Here is a 12,216-nt window from a genome sequence, read left to right as displayed (position 1 = left end):
AGGGATTTAGGAGTTCTATGCCAGATGTTCCTACCACTTCAGAAAGTACATTAATTAAGAGTTCTGTCTCAAGAACTCAGGTCAAAGACTAAATATTAGAACAAAAATTCTTCTAGCATCCTTATCTACAAGGTTTTTAGGAGCTCTGGGTCAGGAACCAGGGGCAGAGACCAATATTATATATCTCTTTCTTACTATTTCATACTCCCATTTTCCACATGAGGAATTTGGACCCCATGGTCGCACAACTATAAAGAAAGGCAAGACCAGACACTTTGCTCACTAGCCACTAAAGGAACACTTTCCAGTACTCCTGTCCATCCCTCAGATTTGAGGCAGAGGGATCAGAATATAGAAGGTCTCCTAGGATCAGAATATAGAAGGTCTCCTAGCAGGGATCAAAAAGTAGAGAAGGAGGAACAGTGCTGCCAGAGATCTATGCTGCACCAGTGAGAATACATTCTTAGAGCTGTCTTGAGAATTCTGGAGTGACTTCTGAGCCTTGGTTCCATGTTCCAATCAGCCTCACTTTCAGAATTTATTCTAAGCCAAGACATTTGTGAATGCTGGAATTATGTCTGTGAGCAGAGGTTACACCCTAGGAAGTGACACCCAGCAACTCTTTCGATTTTCTGTAGAACCTTCCAGAATAAGTAGACATTTGATGGTGGGCTTTTTTGGGCAAACCTAAATTTTTCTAGTCCTAGCTGAAGCTAAAGCTGTGGTAAGGAAATTTAGACTCAATGTCCGGCACCCAACCTCTTTTCCTGAAGTTCAAATTGACATGGAGTACTATTTATAAATTGTGCAAATGAGCTTAAAATATTGTTTAGACTCATCTTGGAGGGAAAATGCTAAATTGGGGTTGCTTGACACCCATTAAAGAATGCAAGAGAGGGAGAGAAGGAGAGAGCCAGTGACCTGCTGTCCTGTCCTCTTCTGGGCTCTAGCACTATGCAGGGTCCTGTTGAAGCATACCTCTTAAAGCACTTTTAAACATGATTTTTTAAATACAATTGCACCAGCTTTATTTTTTTAATTTTTTAAAAAGATTTTATTTGAGAGAGAGCATGTACACACTAGTATACACGAGTGCACCTGCATGCATGGGAGGGGCCGGAAAGAGGGGCAGAGAGAGAGGATCTCAAGCCAACTCTGCCCTGAGCTTGATCAATTGGGGCTAGACATGGGGCTCAACAGGGGGCTTGACACAGGGCAACAGGGGCTCCACATGGGGCTGGATCCCACCACCCTGAGATCAGGACCTCAGCCAAAATCAAGAGTCTAACACTCAACCAACAGAGCCACCCAGGTCTGCATCAGCTTTTTTCATTACAGCAGTGTCATGGAAACTCATAGCTTTTCAATTTCCCTCACAGAAGCTTTATGCTCAGGGGATCCCTGGGTGGCAGTGGTTTAGCGCCTGCCTTCGGCCCAGGGCATAATCCTGGAGTCCTGGGATCGAGTCCCACATCAGGCTCCCTGCATGGAGCCTGCTTCTCCCTCTGCCTGTGTCTCTGCCTCTCTCTCTCTCTCTCTCTCTCTCATGAGTAAAAAAATAAAATCTTAAAAAAAAAAAAAAAAGAAGCTTTATGCTCAAAAAGACCTGTATAGCCAGAGGGGATTGAGTATTTCCCTGAGTCAGTATATACCTCTCATCTTTCCCACTGTGGTCCCAATAAGAAAATTTGGGGGAAAAAATAATGGTCATCCACTAGTTCTCATGAACATCATTTTAGAAAGACAGTGACATCAGATGGGAAATCAGAGTGAGAAGAGCCACCTGGCAGTCCTACATAACTGTGTGAAGCTGACCAGGTTCACACTGCCCTGGGCCTTAACAAAATGGACAGAAAGGCAGCCCTTCTTCACATCATAGCAATACTTCCAGAAGTATCCAGAAAAGCATCTTGAGCTTTCTTAACAGAAGTTTTCAACATTCTTGTTATTTGGAAAGAGAGAATTAAAAAGGTGTCTTTTTGCTTCACCAAAACCCAGGCACTGCTGTGTAAATACAGAATCAACACAAATGGATATAATTCTGTCACCTTGCACTCAGTGGTCCCCCGGCCAGTATTTATGGTTTGTGGGTTAACCTCACCACACAGATAACTGCAGTTGTGCTTGGAATGTACAGAAAGCTCAGCAAGAGAAGGAACAGCTTGGAGGAGGCAGGTTATAACAAAAAGTGCTGCAAGAGTTCTTTTCTTCCATTTTCATACCCTTCCTGCCTATAAATGTTTCTCTGCCCAATTCTCACGCATGGATAGAACCTGATAGATCCACTCCTAGACCATAAGGGTCAAGGTCATACATACACAGACACTCAAACATACACACACACACACACACACACACACACACAAACACATAAACACATCAATGAACACACAAACACAAATACATACAATACATACACTCCAATGCACACATACGTACACAACTCAAACACACACATATACACATGCACATAAACACACATACACAATTAAGTACACTTACAAAAACACACACAAACACAAATGCATATATACACACAAAGACATACATACACATACATACAAATACATATGGACATACTACTCAAACACAAATATAAACACACATACAAACATAAACATTTATACATAAACAGACACAGATGTACAATATACATGTGCACACACCATACATGCATGTACATACACAAACAAGCACACATATAAAAATGCACACAACCTACACAGAGTGAACAACACAACAAGGAATAAGCCTGGTAAATGAGATGCTTCAGTTGCCCAGCCTCCCCACACCTCCTGTCCATGCCTTTAGGCTTTCTATCAGGATCCATGCTGTTTCAGCACCTCTATTGTCAGAGCTTCCAGAAAGAGAAGAGGAGTTACTGGAAATCTGAGTGTTAACTTAAGCAATGCCCGAAGTTCCTTCACAAGGAATTCATAACCAGAGTTCCCTTCTTCCAGATGTTGCTCCACAGTCTGAGCGCCCCTCCCCCCACCTTCCTGCTGGCGGATGCTTCCCGCAGCCCCTGCAGACCTGCTCCAGATGTACTCTGACCAGTTTCTGCTGGTCTTCACTTGTCTACTCCTCTATGGATAGATATGAGATACGCTTACCGGGAAAGGGTCAATACTGAGCTTTAATCTAGAAAACCAAGGGAAGAAGTATTATCATCAAAGGGCAAGCATTCTTTCATTTCATGGGAAACTTAGTCATTCAACAAACAGGGACTGAGCACCCACTGTGTGCTTGTTGCTGGGCTAGGTGTGGAAGAGACAAGGAGGACCAATATGTAGCCCTAGCCCACAAGGGCCCCCTGGAGGAGGAAACCAACCATTAGAACCTAGCACTTCTAGGGAGGGTAAAGAGAAAGGGGCTCAGGAGTCTGCAGGTGACAAGAGGGAAGAAGCAGGAAGACTTCTCAGGGGAGATGACACTAAGTACCAGAGGAGGATGTGGTTTTCCTACTAGGGAACCGCTTCAAAAAACAAAACCCTTGGGTACCTGGGTAGCTTGGTAGGCTTAGCATCTGCCTTTGGCTCAGGTCATGATCCCAGGGTCCTGGGATTAAGTCCTGCATCGGGCTCCCTGCTCAGTGTGGAGTCTGCTTCTCCTTCTCTCTCTGCCCCTCCCCTCTGCTCGCGTGCATGGGTGCGTGCTCTCTCTCTCAAGTAAATAAATAAAATTGTTAAAGAAAACCCCCCTCTGATGTTATTTTTTCAGTTTCAATTTCTTCTTAAAAATTTTAAGGTATGCTTATACCTTGTATTTCAGAGATAGCCCATGTGCCCCATCATTCTCTGGCTGCCTGCTGATAAATCACAGGTTCCCTTGCCCTGTGGCCTCCCATGGGGCTCAGCCCATAGGACTGAGAGAGGGAGGAGAGTCAGGTCAAGGCTTTTATTCCACTCTCCCATCCAGGCAGTCTTCTCTAGGAAATGCTCTTTTTTTCTCAGTTCCTGTTGCAGCTTCCTCTCCACCCTCATCCCTTGGGTTTAGAAGTAGTAACAGCTCTTGCTCTGATATTAGTATCCCTTGTGGTTCCTCTACATCCCACCCACACTTTACAAAAGTTGCCTTATTAAACTCTCCTTGAATTATTCTAACTGGACGGCCATCTGTTTCCTGCTGGGATCTTGAATGATAGAGCAAATAGCAAATATATTAGGGAGGGCAGGATGCAAAAATTATATAAATATGTGTGTGTGTGTGCGTGCATGTGCACATGCGCACATATATGCCAGGGATAGTAATGATGCTATCTGATTTATTCATTTATTCCACAGACATTTATCGATGGCCAACTCTGTGAAAAATACAATGGGTAAGGAAATCACACTTCCTGTATTTTATGAGACACTGTCAGTTACAACATTTTTTGTTATGGTCAGATTATATATTTTAATTTGGAGCTCATAAAATATGACCTCAATAGCTATGGGCAAGGGGAAGATGAGTACAATGTAATCTGTACTCTTAGAGCTTATACTCTAGTCTAGCTTAATTCTCCAACGTCCAAGTCAATAAAAGAAAAAAGCACGTGGAGACAGTCCAAGGTATGATCAAGTACTGGATCTACATTTTGCAGGTCACACTATGGGTAACACTCCCTTGCCTGCTGAGAGGTGAGACTGCTGCTTTGGGGTCAAAGGCCTCAATGGTGACGATGAAGGCTCACCATGAGCCAGGCAGTGGAAGAACAGATTTAATATCTCTTCTTTGTGAAAACCTCTATAAAACAGGCATGGTTTTTTTCATTTTGCAGAAAGCCAAGTCTTAAAACATTAAGCAGTTAGCAGTGTTAGTTAGCATCTGGATAACCCAAGTTTATATCCAAGGTCTATTCCCTCTTAACTACTCGGCTCCATCATCTCTTCCAGGAATAGACAACTCATGGCCAAGACCAGAGGATGTTTGGTGAAGAAGACACAATTACAGGTTTGAAGACAAAGGGCTATCTTGCAATTTTGGCTTACTCTCTGTTATTATATCTGCACAGTGAGAAATGGGCTGGAGAACCAACGTTACTGGAATCTCCTTTTGATTCTGTATGCTAGAATCAGATCTCAGCTAACAATTTACTCTGGGATTAGAAAGAAGGTCAAGGGACAAACTAAACCAGTTGTACCCAGGGGCATGCCAGGATTTGCTTCTGTAGAGGCTATGGCTTCCTCTAATAGGATCTAATAATTATTAGTTTATGGAGGTAGTAGAGATCAGCATGTCAGTGGGAGGGGTGGTGAGGGACACATTTAAGGCTGTGCTCCCTGTAATTAGCTACACTGGGGCTAGGGGTGAGCAGCTTTGACCTATGCTTCCTTTGGGAATAGGAGCAGCCAACCTAACCACACAAGAGGGTTTTTATGAGTGGTGAGCAATACAAATGCTTATACAAATTTAAAGTAACCCATAAATTTTGAAGAATTCAAGTTTAAGACCTGTTGATGCCCTTATAAAAGCCTACCTACTTTCCCCCTATACCTTAAGTACCTATATATCATGGTTTATGCCTGTTGTCCCAGAACAATTATAATAGTGTCCCCTTTCACTCTCAAAAGTGTTGTTTTAGATGATAAATTATCACTTTACCTCTGCTATACGTTACTGATCAATAAAAGAAAGTGAGGCAGTGGAATCCTGAGCTTCAAATACCCCAAGTTTGGTTTCAAAATAAGTGTTGTCTTGCTGCATGGGTCTAGATTACTCAATTAACCTCTCTGATCCTTTATGTCCCAAGTGAGAATAAAACATGTGGCTAGTGACTTTTATGACCAATAACAAATAGAAATAGTTCATAAAGTTATAGAATTTTGGAGCCAGAAACAATCTGAAGAGATAGTTTAGTACACAAAGGCTATGAAGAGCTGTAAGAAAGTCACAATGATGCAGTCAGTCGTCCCCCAACAGATCCTCTGTTGTTTTGGAGAAATCTAGCAACACAACCCAGCCGAGATGGGGCAGAGGGAGAGAAACTCTGTCCCTGAAACAAAGAGCTGATGATGGCTTGGAGACTCAAGCCTTTTGTCAAGTGAAATTCTAACAACTGATCAGTCAGTGTCTGTTTGCCTGCAGTTATCATAAAACATCCAGTGGTCCCAGTGACCTATTAACAGACCTCAGAAAGGTGTCCCTCCTCGATTCAGTAGCTGGTTCTGAATGGGACTGCAACTCATCAGTAGACTTCAATAGAGAAAGGTGGGACGGGGGGGACCCCAACCCAAGGGCCTGTCAGCTCTAACCAGAGGCACCATGACTGGATCCAGGGATGTGTTTCATTTTAGTGTCTCTAAGGATTGTCACAGTCTGCTCCTCTGTCTTGTTTACCCTTGCCATAAATCAACTGTGTCTCAAATGCCCACTCCTCCACCAGGCCGAACAATTTTACTCAGATCATGTCTGAAAATTATCAGTCTAGAGGGAAGAAGGGGTGGAGAGGTACAGAAAGAAAAAATAAGTCACCAAAGCCTAGAAAGTCTAGAAAGCCAAAGCCTAGAAAGGGAGCTGATCCTGTTCTTAGGCCTCTACTGAGGCTGCAGACAGAAAGGATATGATACCTCAGCCACTTAATGGACAAACTAGAAAAGGCTGCCTTGGTTCCTCTGTTCCTTCTTCTGCTTGTGACCTTTCCTTGTCTTTACTCCACCCTAGACCCCCCCAACCCTGCCGCCTGCAAGCCCAACTGAGTCCCAGAGATGACAGTGACAAGTTCCTTCAGAAGAAGTTGCCGTGGCTGGAATCTGGAATCATTTCCAAGGAAAGAACCATAGGTTTTTTTGTTTTTTGTTTTTTGTTTTAATAATGCAGGGCTTGGCACTCATGGAATTGGAAAGTCTGCCATGCCTGCCCAAGAATTATTCATAGACCAAATTCAAATTTGGGTGCCAAAAATTTTATAAAGTACTGCATTCCAGAATCTGTTTTTCTCCCTCTTACAACAGCTTTAGAGGAACTGAGGAGGGGCACATAAAAATAGCTACTTTCCAATGTGTTCAGTTCACTTCTAGGCAAAAATGTAAGGGTATCCTTGAAAGCTATTTCACTCCTCCGCAAAAAGAGGTGCCTGTGGGCTTCAGTGTGAGCAACCGCTATTTGTACGCACAGTTTGTGCCATCCGTTGCAATGTACTTTCATCTAGACTGTTTCTACAATTTTGTACCTTTGTTGCTATGGGGCCATTTGCCACACATTGGCTCAGCCCCAATTCAACTTTTGATCTTAAACACAAATACCAAGATTAAAAATAATGTCCATAGTCATTTTAAAAACCATGAAAACAAATCATTCCTGTGGTAGTACTCCTAAGCCAAGTTAAATCATGGTGGATTTGCTAGGAGGGAGATAGAAACCTACTGTGGGTAGTTCCTTGTGTCTTTCTAATTTAGCAATTGAAGGCCCAATTAAAAGTTGTTTGAGTAAAAGGAGAAAAAAAAGTGATCATTTTAAGTGCAGAGGATGCTAATACAATTCCTAGTGAGAAGGATATTCCTAGAAGGATTCCTAGTGATTCTGATAACCCCTGTTGTGGAGAATTTTGGAAACAATTTGCAAACTTATATATTTAATTCATCAAATTCTTACTGTTTATACTTACATGTGTATCGTACTTTATAAAAGATAATTCAGGAAGGAGCCTCGGTGCCCATCGAAAGATGAATGGATAAAGAAGATGTGGTTTATGTATACAATGGAATATTCCTCAGCCATTAGAAATGACAAATACCCACCATTTGCTTTGATGTGGATGGAACTGGAGGGTATTATGCTGAGTGAAATAAGTCAATCGGAGAAGGACAAACATTATATGGTCTAATTCATTTGGGGAATATAAAAAATAGTGAAAGGGGATAAAGGGAAAGGAGAGAAAATGAATGAAAATATCAGTGAGGGTGACAGAACATGAGAGCCACCTAACTCTGGGAAATGAACAAGGGGTAGTGGAAAGGGAGGTGAGTGGGGGGTTGGGGTGACTAGGTGATGGGCACTGAGGGAGGCACTTGGCGGGATGAGCACTGGGTGTTATGCTATATGTTGGCAAATCGAACTCCAATAAAAAAAAAAGATAATTCACGTATGTCATCATCTTACATGAGCTATGTAATGGCCCTTCAAGGAAAATACAGTCATACTCATTTTACACTTGGGCATGCTAAGGCTCAAAAGTTATTATGTGACATGACCAAGATCATAGAGCTAATACTCAACTCCAGATTTGTCTGTTTTTCAACATGGGGTTTATTTCACTATATCCCTGCTGACTTGCTTCTGCATACTGTATACAAACCGGTATGCCAGCTTTCAGGGAATTACAGATTAGAAAGCATTGCCCTGCCCTCTTTGAGGCTAAGACATAAACATGAATAACTTTAATACAAAGCAGATGTGATCACTGTACAAGTGGCATGAGTACAGGCTGTGGAGATTTTGAAAATGATATAATCTTAACTTTTGGGGTGACCGGGAAAATCTTGATGACAGAAATAGGTGTGCATTGGAGCATGGAAACGGGGGACACTGTGAGCAGGTAAAGTGGGTACCTTGCAGACTAATGGGAGAACATGAGGAACAGCAGGGAAACTACGTGAGTGATGAGAATAATAAGACATGCGTTCTGGCCAGAGAGCATTTGTACGGGAGGCTGAACCACATGGTAGAGTGTTTGAGTACTTTTTATTTAATAAGGCTTTTTATTTAATTCTCCAGGTTGTGAGAGGCCCACATTGGAGCAGAAACATTGTCCATCCAGGTTAGTCTGGAAACAGTGTGCGCAGACTAGATTGGCACGAGGCGAGTCTGTAAGTGGGGAAGGCAGTGAAGAGTCCATTAAACAAAACAAAACAAAAATGCAGTAATGGCCACTGTGATGCAGAGAGAGTAGCAGACTAAATGAGGTCAAGCAAAATCTAAGAGAAAATCAACCAAGAGTCAAGAAATAATCCCCAGTGGAAAAGATTATTCTCTGACGGCGAGCCATCTCTTTGGGCAATTTGTGAAGCTGGAGGGAAGCATCGGCACAATGAACGGCCATTAAGCCTGGCATCCCCTAGGGCACCTTGGGAGATAAAGGAGCGCCTGGCTCCCTGACTTCCAACTTTCAGAGCTCCAGAAAAATGGAGTGGATGGCTTCCTTCCATATGGAAGCCTTGGGGGCATTTCAGCGTCTGCACAGAATTTCGTGTGGGGAGAGTAATTAGGGCCGACATCAGAGGAGAGCCAATAAAAAAGATGAATGTCCTGATTCTGAAATGACAATAAAAATGAAGGTAAGGGGGATCCCTGGGTGGCGCAGCGGTTTGGCGCCTGCCTTTGGCCCAGGGCGCGATCCTGGAGACCTGCTTCTCCCTCTCCCTCTGCCTATGTCTCTGCCTCTCTCTCTCTGTGACTATCATAAATAAATAAAAATTAAAAAAAAAAATGAAGGTAAGGACGGGGGTGGAAGCTAAAAAATAAAAATAAAAATAACCCTTCATCCTGAGCTTATGTCTGTAGCCTGAGCTAGATCCACGATGCACAATCTGCTGCGGTTCCCAGCGCATCCATTTCCTGCCGTGAACAGCAAGGACCTTCTCCTTCCCAGACGTCGAAACAGGCTACATAACCTCCGACAGCCCAAGTTACCTGAGATCGCACCAGTCCTGGGTGGACTCGAGGCCCAGCCGGTCCCTTGGACGCTGCGAGGAGGCGGGAAACAAACCGCCGCGGGAGCGGTGCCACTGACCTTCGCCCGGATTACAGGCTCACGCGGGGCACGCGGGCCCACGCACGCCGGACGTGCACGCAGACGCACCACGCACGCAGACGCACCCACGCACGCACGTGTTCACGTCGGCGTCTCACCTCGCTCGGGACGTGGGCTTTGTCACGTGCTCTAAAGCAGCAGGACTTCCTGTCCGTGCCGGGCGGCAACCGGAAGCGGAACCCAGTCGTATTTTCTGTGGAAACCTGCCTTCCCCCGCTTCTGGAGGTAAGCACCGAGCGCCTCTCATTTGAAGCCCCTGCTATGAAGACATTCTTTAAGGGGCGCCTGGGTGGCCCTGGGGTTGAGCAACTGCCTTTGGCTTGGGTTGTGGTCCTGCATGAGGTCGAGTCCCGCATGGGGCCCCCGGGAGGGAGCCTACTTCTCCCCCTGCCTATGTCTCTCTCTGTCTGTGTGTCTCTCATGAACAAATAAAATCTAAAATAAATAAATAAAAAAAAATTAAAACAAAACATTCTTCAATGTTTTAACTTGACCTCCGGTTCCCTGACGTTCCGCTGATCTGGTTCAGCTCTAACAAACTTGTTTCTAAACATCCTCATGCGGGGCCAAATCCTCAGTTGTAAGTGGTAACAACCGCCCAATGGTACTTTCTGCCTCTCGCAGAATCCTTGAATGTGGGAACAGAGAAGAAGGCAAAGGCTTTCCAGTCTGTCGGCATCAGGAAACGGAAGCCAGACGGCATGGCTGACCCCAGGCAAGTAATTTTTTTGTTGTTATTATTTCAAACAGGATGTGTGAGGGAAGAGGGACTCGTGTGGTGCTGTAATGGTGACCGTCAGTAACACTAGCCCGTTAACAGACTTGTCCTCTGGTGGCCCTTCGAAGGCACACAGTGCAGCGGTCCTTAAGGAAGGAGGGCTGAAGGGGTGTCAGGAATAGGTAAGCACACCCAAATGCACTTCTCAGCAGACGAAACAGAATGAAAGCAATGGTACTATCAGCAGCACTTTGAAGCCTACTTTCAGAGGGCCAGGGTTCCTGCGCCTGGCAAGAGCAGGCCACCCGAAACAAATGTGGCAGAAGTAAAAATTCTTCTCTAGAATAGAGAATACGCTGATAAATGCAAGAATTACGACAGTTGGTCCTACAAAAAGTGCATCTAATGAAATATTCTTTATTTACTTATTTATTTATTTACGATAGTCACACACAGAGAGAGAGAAAGGCAGAGACACAGGCAGAGGGAGAAGCAGGCTCCACGCACCGGGAGCCCGACGTGGGACTCGATCCCGGGACTCCAGGATCGCGCCCTGGGCCAAAGGCAGGCGCTAAACCGCTGCGCCACCCAGGGATCCCCTAATGAAATATTCTTAAGCGAACAAAGAAATACAGAGTTTACTAAGGTACGTACACAATACTGTATGTACATTTAAGATACATAAATGTGTGCATATCTAAAGAGCCTCTCTTATGCTCAGCACTTTTCCTAGGCCACATGTAATAAACTTCTGTTGTAGATCCTCAGAGAACGTTCAATGATTAAATGAAGTTCACCTCCCCAAATTAGGACTTAAGAGATATTAAGACTTAGGAGGAATCCAATCACTTTATTTTCTCCAAAGTTGTAAACATTATAAGAGACTTAATAGTAAAGGTTTCAGTAAACTGCTGTGCAAAATAAGTTTAATAAATGATTAATCCAAACAAAGTAGCAGGTTTGAACTGATACCTAACAAGGTGTTAAAAATTGTGGGAGAATCTGCCTGTGTCTCTGTGCCTCTCTCTCTCTGTCACTATCATAAATAAATTAAAAAAAAAATTGTGGGAGAATCTGCTAACAAGTGGTTTTGTACTATTTGCTCTAAAAAATGTTGAGATGTTATAACCTATCCTCAGAAAAGTGGGTCTACCTAGAGACAGGTCCCTGACAAAATCAGGAAAAAAATACAGGGGACACCTGGCCTAGTTGGGTGGTTAAAAATTAAACTGGACACATCTGAGGCAAAATCAAAACAGTACAACCCATTGAATGGGAGAAAGTATTTACAAATCATATATCTCATCAGAGCTTAATATCCCGGACATATAAAGAAGTTCTACAACTCAATGACAACAGCAAAACGAAGAACAACCCAAAACGGGATCCTTGGGTGGCTCAGCGGTTTAGCGCCTGCCTTCGGCCCAGGGCATGATCCTGGAGACCCCGGATCAAGTCCACATCGGGCTCCCTGCATGGAGCCTGCTCCTCCCTCTGCCTATGTCTTTGCCTCTCTCTCTCTCTGAGTCTCTAATGAATAAATAAATAAAATGTTCAAAAAAATGGACAAAGCTGTTTAATAGATATTTCTCTAAAGAGATATACAAATGTCCAATAAACACATGAAAAGATCCTCAGCATCATGTGATTAGAGAAATGCGAATCAAACCAGTGAGGTACTGCTTCACATTCATTAGGATGGCCATAATAAAAAAAAAAGCATTGATGTGAATGTAAAGAAATTGAACATTTGTGCATTATTGGT

The 12,216-nt window shown here is 43.6% G+C and overlaps 1 long non-coding RNA gene across 1 annotated transcript in view; it reads right to left on the bottom strand.

Annotated features, from left to right (window-relative positions):
* LOC144313814 (uncharacterized) overlaps positions 1 to 9,760 on the bottom strand; it is an 81,954-nt gene extending 72,194 nt beyond the window's left edge. Inside the window, exon 1 of the long non-coding RNA XR_013379433.1 lies at positions 9,613 to 9,760. This is a non-coding gene — a long non-coding RNA (uncharacterized LOC144313814). The remainder of the gene's footprint in view (positions 1 to 9,612) is intronic.
* Between the last annotated feature and the right edge of the window lie 2,456 nt (positions 9,761 to 12,216).

The sequence above is a fragment of the Canis aureus genome, chromosome 5 (assembly GCF_053574225.1).
Source record: "Canis aureus isolate CA01 chromosome 5, VMU_Caureus_v.1.0, whole genome shotgun sequence".
Lineage (NCBI taxonomy): Eukaryota > Metazoa > Chordata > Mammalia > Carnivora > Canidae > Canis > Canis aureus.
The sequence above is the reverse complement of the archived record's forward strand: the minus strand, read 5'-3'. Positions and strand labels throughout refer to the sequence as shown.